Source organism: Lutra lutra, chromosome 4, assembly GCF_902655055.1.
Source record: "Lutra lutra chromosome 4, mLutLut1.2, whole genome shotgun sequence".
In the NCBI taxonomy this organism is placed as follows: domain Eukaryota; kingdom Metazoa; phylum Chordata; class Mammalia; order Carnivora; family Mustelidae; genus Lutra; species Lutra lutra.
In genome coordinates this window covers 49,186,054-49,201,718 of record NC_062281.1, presented here as the reverse complement: position 1 = coordinate 49,201,718, position 15,665 = coordinate 49,186,054, and the positions used below count along the sequence as shown (strand labels likewise).

Below are 15,665 nucleotides of genomic sequence, written 5' to 3'. Positions count from 1 at the left end.
ATTCTGAGATGTGGATAAGTAATCATCTGTTCTTCCAATATTTAATTGCTTTTTTAATTGCATCTGTGATTTTGACCTCCAACATAAAGCAAGCATGATTTATTGGGTTACTCAATAAAGCAGCAGAAGCACTTGTAGATGTTATCTTACTCATCACATTCTGACAAAGTTTTTAGTTAATTTACAGATGACTTGCACATGGATGGGGGCTTAAAATGTGTTTTCAATGACTGGGTATAATAATGTTTTAAGTAACATGTTTTTAAAATGGTAAGAAAAATCCTATTTTTTTTTTTTAAATTTTGAACGGATTAAGGGATCTGACAAGGAAAGATCAATTGCTTTTCGATTTTAACATAACTTATTCTTTATCATGAACACTGGAGGTGGGTTTTATGGTTGGAAACATTAAAAAAAACGAGGTTCCAGGTGATTAAATAATCTACCAATATGCCAATGTCTATATGTGCTCAGTTTATATGTGTTTAGGCCAAGATTTGAGACTGAGCTTGTCTAGTTAATTTTGTGTTTTGATAAGCTAATGTCAAATCCTTCCTAGAACCAAGGATGTATCAGTCGATAAATTCATTTATAAAATTAACACATCAAAGGAAAATATAATTCATCAGAACCTGTGTGGGGTCTGATATTCAACATATGTAAAGCATTATTAAAATGTACTTAAGTACTTAAAGTACTTAAAATGTACTTAAATCTGCAAATGAAGTTATTTTCTCTTTCTCAGACAAGAATTTCTCACACACAAAGGAAAACAATAAGCACCTTCTGGGATTACCCATGAATATTGAGATTTCAGAAACTATCTTCAACAAAACTGCATATTACATGAGATATGAACTAACAAAAGATAAGGTTAAAATGAAAAAAAGGGACAGGTCTTTGTTGCTATAAACTACACCCACTAATTTGGCCCTACAGTGAAGCCATTTTTAGAAAAAAATAAACAAATCTCTGCTTTTGTAATCTTATTTGTTTTTTGGTGTTATTTTATTATTTACTTGTTGTTGCCACTATGACTGCTTCTGTTGTTATTGTTTTGAAAAATTGTTTTGAATAGTTAAACCTATCATAGGGGGGAAAATTTTGTTGATGACTATGTCAAGCAGGAACAAATACAGTAAACAGTGAAAACTTGGAATGAAAAATTGTAGGGATTCACTGAAGTTGCCATTCTTATGCCACCTTGTCTTTGTCTTATAAATCTTTAGTACTTTTGTAATTTAGCTTTTTAGGTGTAGGTAAATCTCATTTTAGCATGTATTTGAGTTTGTACTCTTATCTCAAATGTCCCAACTTCCTTTGCTCATTAACTCACCCATTCATAATAGTGGTGATGTGTACACAGCTGCCCAATTCCTAGGAGAACTCTTACTTGGTTCTGTTAGTTTCATTTTGGTAGGAGAGTGATGTTTTATTTGACGTCTCAGTCTCCAAACAGATGAATAAACCCTTCCTCTCTGTTCAGAGGGTGTCAGATAGCTGAATGCTCACAGACAATTGACAAGTAGTATGTCCACACTTCTGGACATTTGGGCACAGTGTCTCCTTTACCTGGCTAGTCCTTATGAGGAAAGTTCATTCTGCTGCTTCCACTCTGAGTATCCTTCTCTGCCCACTCCTTCCTTGTTGGCTTTGTTATCATTCTGGTGCCTTCCTTCTCTTTCTAAAGTTCTAGTCCTAACCAGCATATGTCAAAATATTCTTTCTCAGACAGTGTTAGAGCTTTTTAAAGACTTGTTTCTATATGGAATGGAGGAGAAAAAAATACCTTTGATATTGTCAGAGAAAGATATGAGAGGGAAGGACATAAACCTAAAATATACTGATTAATAATTGCAGATAAACCCCTATCACATATTTGTTCATCAAATATTTATCAAGTGCTTGTTACTTGTCAGATCATTTTAAGTGATGAGAGTAGCACACTTAAAAAAATAGAAAAGGTCTCTGCTCCCTTGGAGATACTGTGTATGGGCTTTGAAGGAAATAGTGAGAAATAGAGCTGTTAATGTCTCCACTCCCTTTTTTTGAATTGTAATGGGAGGCCATTGGATGGTTTGTTTTGTTTTATTTTGTTTTTGTTTTTTCAAAGATTTTATTTAGTTATTTGACACAGAGAGAGAGAGAGATCACAAGTAGGCAGAGAGGCAGGCAAAAAGAGAGGCAGAAGCAGGCTCTCTGCTGAGCAGAGAGCCCAATGTAGGCCTGGATCCCAGGACCCTGAGATCATGACCTGAGCCGAAGGCAGAGGCTTAACACACTGAGCCACCCAAGCCCCCCACTGAATGGTTTTAAGCAGTGGAATTATATAATTTGTAGCCTGTTTTTGGAAGATCAGTTTATCCTATGAGGACAGATAACTGCATTAAATTAGGAGAGGGAGTAAGTGAAATAGAATCGAGGATGATTACTTGAACTTTTTATTAATTCAAGCGGTAAATATTTATTAAGCATCTATTATGTATGAGGCACAGTAATAGGCAGCAGGGTAAATAAATATTTTTGTAGTGATGCCATTTATCCAGAGCCTTGATGTTTCCACCAAATTGATAATAAAGAGCACAATACCTTTTTAAAAATTGTAGTTCCAAGGCACCATAAAATAATAGATTTAAAAATATGAAATGGGAGATGAGAAATTTTGCTGTTGTTTTACTGTTTATTTACTGTTTATTTATAGTCGTTGGTGAATTACTCTTTGGAAGAGAAATTTAAACAAACAAACAAAAAACACAATGGGAAAAATAGGGCAAAGGAAGCTTCTGTATGATGCAAGGAACTCCTTTTCGTGTCTGTGTCTTGTGTGTGTAGTCTAGGGCTATTAGGAATATTATAGCTATGAAGATTCTTGAGTTGTATCTTAGGGCATGTAGTTCTTTTGGATATATGTCTAAGAGCCAAATTCTTAGATCATAATGTAGAAAAGATTTTCAAAATTAATTTATTTTTTAATTATGTTATGTTAGTCACCATATAGTACGTCATTAGTATAGGTGAGATTTTAACTTTGGTAAATACTGCCAAATAATAACTATTTTGATTGTAACTGCTGTATGTTTCTAGTATACCACATCTTCACTGAAACTTGATATTGATTAATTTTTAGTTTTAACCATCTTGGTGGGTATGGAGGTATCTCATTGTTTATTTAGTATGGCTTTCCCTGATGATCAATGAGTTTGAGCACCTTTTCATTTGTTAACTGACAAATCAATTATGATATCTGTTCAAATATTTTGTCCACCTAAAAAATTAAATTGTCCTTTTATTATCGAGGATATAACCCAATTGTTGGTTTTATGTGTTGCAAATATCTTCTCCCACTGTGTGACTCTATTTCTCAGTCTCTTAATGTTATCACTTAATGAGCACAATTTTTAGTTTTAATATAATCTAATGTGTCAATCTTTACTGGTTAGAAGTTTTTCTGACTTATTTAAGAAACCTTCCTCTACCAGAGGCTTAAGAAAACATTTGTTGTTACCTTTTAAGGTTTGTGGTTTGTCTTTCACATTTAGATCTATAATCCACCTAAAAATGTTTGGGATTTCATCCAATCTAAAGAGTATTTGAAATTGCAGCTTCATTATAGTTAATCTTTCTATTAATGAACATGATTTGTTTCTTCATTAATTAGGCTATTTCTAGTTTCTCTCAATAATGTTTTATTTTTTCTATATTGGATTTGTTAGGTTTATTTGATTTAGATAGTGTTGTACATAGTATCTTTAAATATTTTTATTTGAGATATAGAAATACATTAATTATTGACCTGTAACTAACAATATTAACCGCTTATTATTTCTATTAAATTTTCTCTGGATTATATAAGATTTTTTACATGCATAATCATAGTTGCAAGTGACAACATTTTTCTCTATTTCCTATTCAAATGACTTTTATTTCCTTGTCTTATTACACTGGACCTTTGGCCCACCATCACTAGGAGTGATGATAACTGTTGTACTTCATTGTGATATAAGACTGTCAGAGGGAAAGCTTTCAGCTCTATGTATGATAGAAGTTTATTTTTAAATAGATATGTTTCCCTTATCATAATAAAGATGTTCTCTTGAATTCCTGATTTTTAGATATTTTTTGTTAAGACTGTTGAATTTTATTGAAGTCTTTTTCTACATCTATTAAAATAATCATATAGTTTTTTTCCTTCTTTATTCTGTTAATGATGAATTACATTGTTAAGTTTTTTAAAGTTAAGCATCATTGATCTTGTTATAAATCCATCTTGGCCTTAAGTATTGTCCTTTTAATTATTGCTGGGTGAAATTTGCTAACATTTAAAAAAAATTTTAACTCATTTTCATGAGTGAATTTGGTTTCTAGTTTTCTTTTCTTTGTAATGTCCTTGTTAAGGTTTGTTCTTAAGGTTATACTGGTCTCATAAAATGAACTATGCAATTTTCTGGAATCATCTAGGGAAGTTTGGTTTCTTTTCTTTCAGCACTAGGGATTGATTGTCAATATAATTAGTGATTAAGAGCATACATCTTGGCTCTTCCAATCACTGTATGTATTTGGGAAAAGTACATAACTTCTGTATGCCTTAGTTTGCTTATCTGTATGTGGGAATAATAGTAGTATCTATTTCTTAGGGATTTTTGAGAATTAAGCAATTTAACATTTGTAAAACTCTGGGAACACTCTCTGACACATAGTAAGCATATATGAAGTTATTTAAATATTCATATTTAAATATGAAGATATTTAAAATATCCTCCAATGAGAAAAAGAAAGTTGCATTTATTTGTACTTCTTCAATTATTAGTGAGGTAAAAATACATAATATACCCATATGCCATTTGTATTTCTTCCTTTTTAAAAAACTACATGTATGTGGGGGGTCTTAGAATATTTTTCTATTTGTCATTTTTGGCTTTAATAGCTCTCTGAGAGAGACTTCTTTAGCCCCTGAGTCTAGCTTCTATCTTTCAAATTTCCACTGACATGCTAAAGAAAAATATACATATCAGTGGTGTAAATCAGGATACATTACACATGCAGCAACTTCAAGACATTTCTGGAAGACAGTACAGATGGGATGAAAGAGAGGAAGGCAGAGGTTCACCACTTGTGTAGGAAAAGCTGTAACATTCTCACCATGAAGTGAGTGGGAACTACAGAGAAGGTTGAGTGACAGGGCAGGGAGTAGTTTTTATTAAACCTCTGAGAAATGCCCTGGTTTCTAGAGTCTACAGAGTGATGATTTCATAGTAGTAATTATAGCCTACATCTGGATGGTATGTTATTAGGGCCTGCTACAATTTGGCCCTAAGATATACTTACTCTCCACATAGAATTATTGGTGGTTTGTATTTTTTTATAACTTAAATTATGTGGTAACTTAATTGTAATAAAATATTAGAGTGTTATGGAGATACTGATCACAATTGTGATTATAACTACTCATATAGTTAAATATACTAAAGCTCTAAGTATCTTATGTTAGGAAAATATAACAAAGATTTAGTCAAGAAATTGAGGGACAAACATTCATGGTGAAAACACAGGTTATGTGAGCTGACTTCTTTGAGACTGTCTTGAATCATTTTATGTGATTTGAATGAAGAATTGAGCAGTCAGAAGCCTCTAGGCTTTGTTGATTCCACAAGCAGTTAAATGATTGCTCCTTGAAAACACAAAATAACCTGTTGAAAAAAATGACCTTATTGCTTACTGCAAAAAGGGAGGTATTTATCTTGATAGTGTTTGGCAGTGTCTCAGAAGGGGGAGGGCAGAAACAAGGTATTTATGAGGCTTTGAGAACCATGGCTTAAAGAGGTTCTTTTCAGTGCTGGGACTTGATTGAAATTAGACAAGTTTCAGGTTGTATTTTGAATGATAGATGCAGGGAGACCTATTGAGGCAAGACTTTCTAAGTCTCTGAAGGTCTGTGAGACTAGTCGAGCTATCTATTGTGTTTAGCTGAGTACTTTCAGAAAGTCCCTAAAACAACAACTGATTAGGGATGCCTGGGTAGCTCAGTTAGGTGTCTGCCTTTAACTCAGGTCCTGGGATCCAGTCCTGCATCAGGCTCCTTGCTCAGTGGAGACCTGCTTCTCCTTCTGCCTCCTGCTACCCCTGCTTGTGTTCTCCCTCTCTCTTTCTGACAAATAAATAAAATCTTAAAATATATATGTATATGTATGCAACTTTAGTTTCTTAGGAAGAGGTTGCTGGAATAGAATTGCTAATGTGGACTGAAAGCTATATGAATGTAACTGGTTTCATTTCTAAAAGAAGTGCATTTGTAGATAAAATACACATTCCAAGCAATGTAACAAGGAACAAATGCCATGGGCATAACTTAAAAGACCTAGAAGCCAATGTAGAGATGAGATTCTGGTTTTGGTATCTTCTCTGGCAAAATAAACATGACTAGTTTGAGAGGAATCATTGCATTGGCTCCATTACTTCTCCATCAAAGATATATGCTTGGATTTTTCCGTTTATGAGAAGTCTACAATAGTTGGGACTAGGAACATAATAGGGACTAATACAGGCTTGATCTTGATGGCTTTGACACTTCTGTTTGTATCTAAGACATCCTTATACAGAAAAAAAAAATTGCAAATGTCAGATAGCCTAGTGTGAAATAGCTGTAAATTTTCAAAAGTTGTTCAGACATGATTTGAGGTTATTCCAGAATAAAGGTAAAGTGGTCTCTAATGATGTAGTCTACAGATCTGTATAGTATCTGCTCTTAGAAATTTATTGAGAATTACTTTAATATCAACTTTCTGTAGACATAATTTTTTACAATAAATTGCATGCATTTAAAGTGTATAATTTGATTGGGGCGCCTGGGTGGCTTAGTGGGTTAAACCCTCTGCCTTTGGCTCAGGTCGTGATCTTGGGGTCCTGGGATCGAGCCCCACGTCAGGCTCTCTGCTCAGCAGGGAGCCTGCTTCCCCCTCTCTCTCTGCCTGCCTCTCTGTCTGTGATCTCTGTCTGTCAAATAAAGAAATAAAATCTTTAAAAAAAGTGTATAATTTGATGAATTGTGGCATGTAACTGAAACCATCAAAATAAGATAAAAAAGAATGCTGTCACTTCCAAAAGTTTCATTGTTCCCTTAAGAAATCCATCCCTCCTTCTTCTCTTGGCCACAGGAAGCCACCAATTGCTTATTTACTTATTTATTTTGGTCATGATTAGTTTCCATTTTAAAGATTTTTATGTGAATGGAATGAGACAATATGGATTCAGTAGCATCTTATTTCTTTCACTCAGCATACTGATTTTAGATCATCCATGTCTTATAGTAATCTGTTCCTTTTTAAAACAGTCAGAATATATACATTTTGTTTATTCATTCATTGGGTTTATTCCAGTTTTGGACTATGAATAAAGGTCCTAAGATAATTTGTGTACAAGTCTTCATAAATACTTATGACTAGAATGGCTAGATTTTGAGAGGGGTGTTTTTAACATTTATGGAAATCACTAAATAGTTTTCTAATGTGGCTGTACCATTTCATATTTCCATTATTAATATATAAGTGTTTCAGTTGCTTTTGTATCCTTGTCAACACTTGGTATTGTCAGTCTTCTTAATTTTAGGTATTCTAATAGATATATAGTAGCATCTGACTAAGGAATTAATTTGCATTTCCTTGGGGACTCTTCATGTTGAGCATTTTTTCTTGGGCATATTGACCATTTGCATGTCTTCTTTTGTACATCTGTTCAAATCTTTATCCCTTTTTTTTAAAAGATTTTATTTATTCATTTGACAGATAGAGAACACAAGCAGGCAGAGAGGCAGGCAGAGAGAGGGGGAAGCAGACTCCCTGCTGAGGAGAGAGCCCGATGCGGGGCTTGATCCCAGGACCCTGGGATCATGACCCGAGCCGAAGGCAGAGGCTTTAACCCACTGAGCCACCCAGGCGCCCCTCTTTATCCTATTTTTTAATAGAGTTGTTTATCTTCTAATTGAGTTGGAAGGATACCTTAAATGGATAGGAATCTTTTGCCTGAGAAGATATTGCAAGTATTTCTTTCATTCTGTGGCTTGTAAATATTATATATATACTTATATATATATATTGTGTGTGTGTATATATATATATATATATATATCTTGCAAAGAGCAGAATATTTTTGTTTCAATATAGTCTAATTTATTAGGTTTTTATGTTATGCTCCATGGTATTTACATTCTATCTAAGAAATGTTTGGCCAACTCAAGGATACAAAAGTTTTCTTCAGTGTTTTTTTCCAGTTTTAATTTTTATATTTAGATTTTTCATCCATTTTGGTTAATATTTGTGTATGATGTGAGATAAAATTCAGTGCTCATTTTGTCCACATGGATATCAAATTGTCCTGAAAATATTTACTGAAAAAGCTTTCTTTCCCTACTGGCATCTTTTGGCACCTTTGTTTGAAAATCTTGAACATATATTTGTAGGCCTGTTTTTGAACTCTGTAAGTGGCTTCATTGATGTCTATATGTTTTCATGAATATCACATTGTCTTAATTATTATATTTTTATGTGTCTTGCAATCAGGTAGTATATGTCCTTCAGTTTTGTTCTTCTTGAAAAATTAATTAGGATATTTTAGGTCATTGAATTTTTAAATAATTGTTAGAAACACAGTGTCAATTTTATTTTCTATTTTCTGGAAATGATTGTGTAAGATTTGTATCATTTCATAGTTAAATATTTTAGGGAATTTCCAGGGCAGTGAACTTTCTCAGAAGTCTTTGTGGGATGGTTTTGAATAACAAGTTATTTTTTCTCAACCATCCAGGTTTTCCATTTCTATTTCAGTGAGCTCTGGTAGTTCAAAATTTCAATGAATTTGTCAACTTCAATAAATTCTCATTTTTTCCCCATAATGTTGTTCATAATATTAACATTCTTCTAATGTCTGCAGGATCTGCAATGACTAAGGTTACTTCTCTCATTCTTGATATCAGTAATTTGTGTCTTCTTTCTTTTTCTTTGTCACTGTGGTTAAAGAATTGTCAATTTTCTTTATTTTTCAAACAACCATCATTTGCTTCCATTTATTTTCTCTATTTTTATGTTTACTTTTTTAAAGATTTTATTTACTTATTTGACAGATGGAGATCACAAGTAGGCAGAGAGGCAGGCAGAGAGAGATAGAGAAGCAGGCTCCCTGCTGAGCAGAGAGCCCTATGCGGGACTCGATCCCAGGACCCTGGGATCATGACCTGAGCCAAAGGCAGAGGCTTTAATCCACTGAGCCACCCAGGCGCCCATCTATTTTTATGTTTTTTAAAATTATTTTGCTCTTATCTTTTCTCTTGGTTTGTGATTATTTTGCTTTTTATGATCTTGTTTCTTAAAATGGAGGTTTAGTTCATTGATTGAAAACTATTATCATTTTGTAAAGTAAGCTTTTAGTGTTTTTCTTTTTTTTTTTTTTTAAAGATTTTATTTATTTATTTGACAGAGAGAGATCACAAGTAGACGGAGAGGAAGGCAGAGAGAGAGAGAGAGAGGGAAGCAGGCTTCCTGCTGAGCAGAGAGCCCGATGTGGGACTCGATCCCAGGACCCTGAGATCATGACCTGAGCCGAAGGCAGCGGCTTAACCCACTGAGCCACCCAGGCGCCCCAGCTTTTAGTGTTTTAAAGTTTTCTCAAATCACTGACTTAGCTGCAATCTTACAAAATTTGATATGTTATAGTATTTTAAATTCAAAATATTTTCTATTTTTTCTTATTGATTCTTCTTGACCCATGGGTTATTTAGGAGTGTATTGCTTAATTTCCAAATATTTGGGACTTTCCAAATATCTTTCTGTTCTTTCTAGTCCCTTGTATGTTTTCAGTGTTTAAAAAAATAAGCTTGTTTTATTACTATTCTGAGTAATAGAGTTTATCTTAGTGATCATAACTTGTTCATTTTTCTGTTATTGGTAGATAACAGTTGTAAGTTGATAATGTTCAGGTGTTCAATCATTTCTCCAATTTTTCTATCTATGCATTTCTTAGATTATTCATAGTAGATTGTTGAAATTTCTAACAATATTGTGTATATGTTTATTCCTCCTTTTATTTCTGTTAGTTTTTGCTTCATATGTTTCAAAACTTTGTTATTACGGGACGCCTGGGTGGCTCAGTTGGTTAAGCAGCTGCCTTCAGCTCAGGTCATGATCCCAGCGTCCTGGGATCGAGTCCCACATCGGGCTCCTTGCTCATCAGGGAGCCTGCTTCTCCCTCTGCCTCTGCCTGCCATTCTGTCTGCCTGTGCTTGCTCTCTCTCCCTCTCTCTCTCTGACAAATAAATAAATAAAATCTTTTAAAAAAAAAACTTTGTTATTAGAGGAATACATGTTTAGCATATTAATGTCTTCTTGATCCCTTTATAATTATGTAATATCTCTCTTAATCCTGATAATTTTCTTTGTTTTGTTGCCTACTTTGAACATAGCCTCTGGAGCTTACTTTTGAGTAATGCTTAAATGGTATATGTTCATCATTTTATTTAAAAATTATTTATATTTTTATGTTTAAGGTTGATTTCTTATACATTGCATGTACCTCAGTCGTGTGTGTGTGTGTGTGTTTGTGTGTGTGTGTGTTCAATCCAAGCTCACAATCTCTGTATTTTAATTCTGGTGTTTAGACCACTTAAATTCATTTAATATTACTGTGGTGGATTTAATTCTTCCACTTTTCTAGTTTTTTATTATGTTCCATTTGTTCTTTTTTATCACATTTTGTATTTTCTTTTGGATTTTTTATTATGATTCCATTTTATATCTTCCCTACTGGTTTTTAAATTATGATTCTTTATGTTTTTAGTGGTTACCTAGAATTAACAATGCACAAGTTTAATGTATCGTAGTCTACCTTCAAATGATATATATAACACTTCACATGTAGTGTTAAAATATTACAGCAGTATATATCCACTTCTCTGTAATTCTTTACGCTACTCTTTTCACGTATTTAATGAATGTTGTAAAACTCAAAATACATTGATGCTGTTTTTAGATAATGAAATGTCTTTTAAAGCAATTAATAAAAAGTTTTTAATACTTATTTTTATTTCTGCCATTTTCAGAGCTTATAATTTCTTTATGTGGATCCAAATTCCTGTCTAGTATTATAATTCTTCTACTAGAAGAAATTGATTTCATTTTTCTTGTAGCACAGGCCCACTGACAATGAATTATCTCAGACTTTGCCTCAAAACATGTTTATTTTACCTTTGTTTCTTATTTGTTTTGAGAGATGTTTCCCTTGATATGCAATCTTGAGTTAACAAGGTTTTTAAAAATATTGTACTTTTGGGGCACCTGGGTAGCTCAGTTGATTAAGGATCTGACTCTTATTTTGGCTCAGGTCATGATCTCAAGGTTGGGAGATTGAACCCCTCCATTGAACTCCGTGTTTAGTGTGGAGTCTGCTTGAGATTCTTTCTCTCCCTCTCCCTTTGCTTCCCCCCTCACTTGCATGAATGCATTCTTTCTTTCTCTAATAAATAAATAAATCTTTAAAATAAAAAAGGTGCAGGTAAGACCATAGAGTAAACAGTATCTATGTCTGGAAACAAGGCTCAATTCTTTCTCTGTTCAGCTTTTGGAGTGGTGGATTGAGGTGAATTTGTTTTTCTTTCTTTTTCTTTTCTATTTCTTTCTCTTTTTTTTTTGTCATTCTCTTTCTCTCTCTCTCTCTTTTTTTTTTTTTTTTTTTTGACGTGGTTACCCTCAGTCTATCATTGACTGCAAATTCCCCTAGGATTATTTTGTACTTAGGGTGAGGACTAGATTGTACATTCTCTTCAATATTCCTATTACACCCTTAGCTTTAATCTTTTCCTGTGAGTCTGTGCCTCAGAGAGGTTATTTTTCCATGTTCTTTCAACTTACTTCAGCAGGAGACTGTTATTACTTGTTTCCTTGTGCTTGTTACCCTGGAGTTGGACGTTTTGGGGTGGTTCTCAGTTGGCCTGATTCAGCTGCATTCTTATGCAGCGCCTGTGTCCCTGGATCTCAGGAATCCGACTTTCTCAGTGATTTTGGCCTTGGACTTTGGCCACGGTGGTGGGGTCTCTCTTATTGTCTGGACACAAGGTGTTTTCCTGCCCAGGCCCAGGAATGGAGGTTTTATTTGCTCTCTTCCTGTAGTCCCCAACGCTAGTGGTTCTCCACTACTATCCTGAGGATGATAGAGTTTGCTGCCTTTCCCAGAATGCCTTAATTTTTTGTTCCATAGTAGAGATAGGGGAGAGGGATCCAAACAGGGCTTCATGTTTTTCCGTCAGTAGCTGTTCCTCTCCTTTTCTTCATTCTGCGCTGCCACTAGAATCTCTACTAAGGTCCTAGTGAGGTTAGTGAAGAGTCTGTGAACGGATGTGAACTTTCATGGAATCTGAGGCTACTAAGTGTTATAAATCACATTATAGCCCTCACTAACAATTTTTTTTCCCCTCACATTTTTAAAGAAATTTTAAGGTGATTTTTAGCTGGGTTCTTACCAACTACTATAGTTTCTTCCTGGGATTCTTCTTACCCAGTTCTGCCTCAGCTTATGCTCCTGTCACCTTGGATGCATCTGACTTTCCTTAGATTTCAGCTGAGTTTTTTTGCCTTGCAACCTCAGCTCTCTGATTTAGTTTTTAAAAAGAGAGTTATGCTGTTGTTGATTATTTGGCTTTTTCTGGTTTTTGGAGCATGGGAAAGACATTCTTTCTAGCTTTCTACTTGCTAAGCAGAATGCAAATAGGATTTTTAAAAGTAGAAAGGGAAAGTATATGGGCAGGGAGCAGAATATTTTGTAACAAGTATATGGAGATGTTTCTGAAGCAATGATTTTTATGTTCAGATTTTCAGATGTTACTGTTTTGAAATATTGTCCATTGGGTAATGCAAATATTATAATCTTGTTTTCAAAGGCCAAACCATTGTTTATTTTCAAAATCATGGTTTTATGAAAATGAAATAATTTTTTAGATTATGAAATCTAACATATTTATTATAGTCAGTAGGTGTTGAGAGATCTCTGAGGTGTTGCTAATCAGATCCTTTGCAAGTTCCATAATTGCCTGCATTTAAATACTTCAGTTGTGTGTAGAAAAAAATCCAACTTAAACTGTCTTAAACTGAAAAGTAAATGCACTTTCTCATAAAACCAAAACTCCAAGAGCAATAAGAACTTTATGCACAGGTTGAAAGACAGGTTCAGAACATTTAATAGGGCTTCAATAACATTTCTTTTTAATCCTTCTCTTTGGCCTTCTTTTGGGTATCAGTGTAAAATTTTGTCTGGCTGAGCTGTTCCATACCTTACATTTTTGACATAATACTGTCAAAGGAAGGGAAAGGCTCAGTATTCAAAGCAAAAACTCAAAATCCACTCTGTTTAAATCAGGTTTGGTCACCTGCCTACTTCTGAACCAATCACTGTCCCCAAGGGGATGTGACATGTTTCCTGGATTGGCCTAAATGAGAGGATTCTTTCCTGGAAGTGGCAGTGAATTCAACTACCTTAGAATAAAATAAAAGGCCAATGAATATCAGGAATACCTGGGAAGCAGAGAAATGGATGTTAATGAAACACTTCTTAGCATCCATTCGTATTTTTTGAGTGCCTAGTGGGTATGAAATACCAAAGTAGACACTTTGGGGATTTAAAGTGCTTGTAAAAAATTCACTATCTACATTCAAAGAAACAGAACAAAAAATATGGCATATGGCAAAACAGCAGTAAGCATGTTGTTGAGGGATATTGTAAGAGAAAATTCTTGGAAACTCTTCCACTGAAATAAATTCCTGAGAGTCTTAAGCTTTTAGAGCTTGGAATTACCTGAGAGATCATTGAGTTTATCTTTCTTATTTTACAGATGAGGTAACAGAGACCAGAGATACTAAATGACTTGACAAAGGTCATGTGGGTGGCAAGTGTTGAAGCCTGGGAGAGAACACAGTTTCGTTGGCTGTGATTCTGCAGCTCTTTCCATTACCCCATGTTTATTCTGAAAAAGGAAAATTTTGTGATCACATTGTGTTCACATAGTCATTTGTCACTATGTAATAGCCTTTTTGAAGTGATAAATTGATTGCAAAAGTTCTATCCTCCTTTCCAAAGGTCAGGTTGTATGTATGCCTGCTTATGACTGTAACTTTCTGATTGAAAGGCATATTAGTTTTTTCTCCTGTTTCAAAGACATTTTTCAAATGTTTCACCTTTGACATTGTCATCTATTAATACTTATGAATATTAAGTAATGTTAGAGGTTAATGGACTACTAATGATAGATTGTTGTAACTCAATTGGCCCCTTTTGGCATGAAATGCCCAATAAAATGCTCTTTCTATAACAGTAGTCTTAGTTATATTGTGCCTGATTGGGGACAATAGGATATTTTTTGTATATCCATGTAGCATATCTGTCTGTCAGAATAATATTAAAAGAGCATTTGTGACTTTTATAAGTCATTTTATAAATTATTGATGAATTTACCATTTTTCCTATACCCTGACATTTATAGTTATAATTCTTTTTAGTACTATTTGTTTTAAAATACTGTCCTTAAATAATTTAACTTTTTAAACAATATTTAATTGAGGTAATTTTAAATAACACCCAAAGGAAATATTTTATATGTTTAAAGTAATAATAATATTATTACTAAAATTATTAGGGAGGAGTAAATTTTGACATTGATTTTATCAGTATTTTGTTATGAAAAGCTCTCATTAACCTTATATATCTTCATAAAGGTAGAAGTATATTTTTTGAAGAAATGGGTTCCAAAGCCAAGTCTCCTTGAGAGTAAATTGAAATGTTCAATGTAATATAATAATAAGCATTTATATTGTTCTTGATATTTTGGTGCACAGAGGTATAACCAAAAGAAAATTTCTACTTCAACAAAACTGACAAACTTAGAGAAGAAATATGGCATGAACATAAGTAATTATAAGTTGTTAAATATGATATTGATACTGAACTGGGCCCTTCGGTTCTCTAAAAACTAGGACTAGACAGACGAAACGTGAGTTCCAGGGAAGGCTTTATTGGGACTTATGCTCCAGCAGAAAGGAAAAGATCCTTAGGCTGGCTTTCTGAAGAGAGATTGGGGAGATTTTTAGAAGACTCAGGAAAAAGGTGAAATCTAAATATGTAGAGGTGGGAAATTTTTTTTGTCACGTGCACTTAAAGGTCATGCTTCTTCATGTGTTTCATGTCTAATTAGCATGTTAAATCTCTACTTTGGGCATTATGTATAGTATTATAATGAGGGAGAAAGCTGATGAAAGGTCAGTGCTGCGGTCCATCTTGGTACAGAATGGTTTCTTCAGTTTCTGGCAGATGAGCTTCTTTTTTAGGTGAATAGCCTACTTTTGTATTCTCCTGAGATACCTTACTTAGGAGGTATGTGTCTCAGCTCTTCTTTCAATAGCCAAGGAATGCTGACTTTTGTGATTAAGGGTAAGGGGACTTGAGTCCAGCCCTTGCACTATCTCGATATGGGCTATATGCCTAATACATAGTGATTTGAGAATATAGAAGAGATGACTTCAGTGAGGGAGATTAAGGGAAAACTTCATAGAGAAGAAAGTAGTTGAATTAGGCTTCAGAAAGGCTTAGAAGATGGAAAAAAAGAAACAACAAGCCTTGAAGGCAAGAAGAATCCTAGA

At 34.0% G+C, this 15,665-nt stretch overlaps 1 protein-coding gene across 1 annotated transcript in view; it reads left to right on the top strand.

Moving 5' to 3' along the window:
* Window positions 1-15,665, top strand: part of CNBD1 (cyclic nucleotide binding domain containing 1) — a 472,936-nt gene that overhangs the window by 117,455 nt on the left and 339,816 nt on the right. The gene's annotated exons all lie outside the window — the stretch shown is intronic.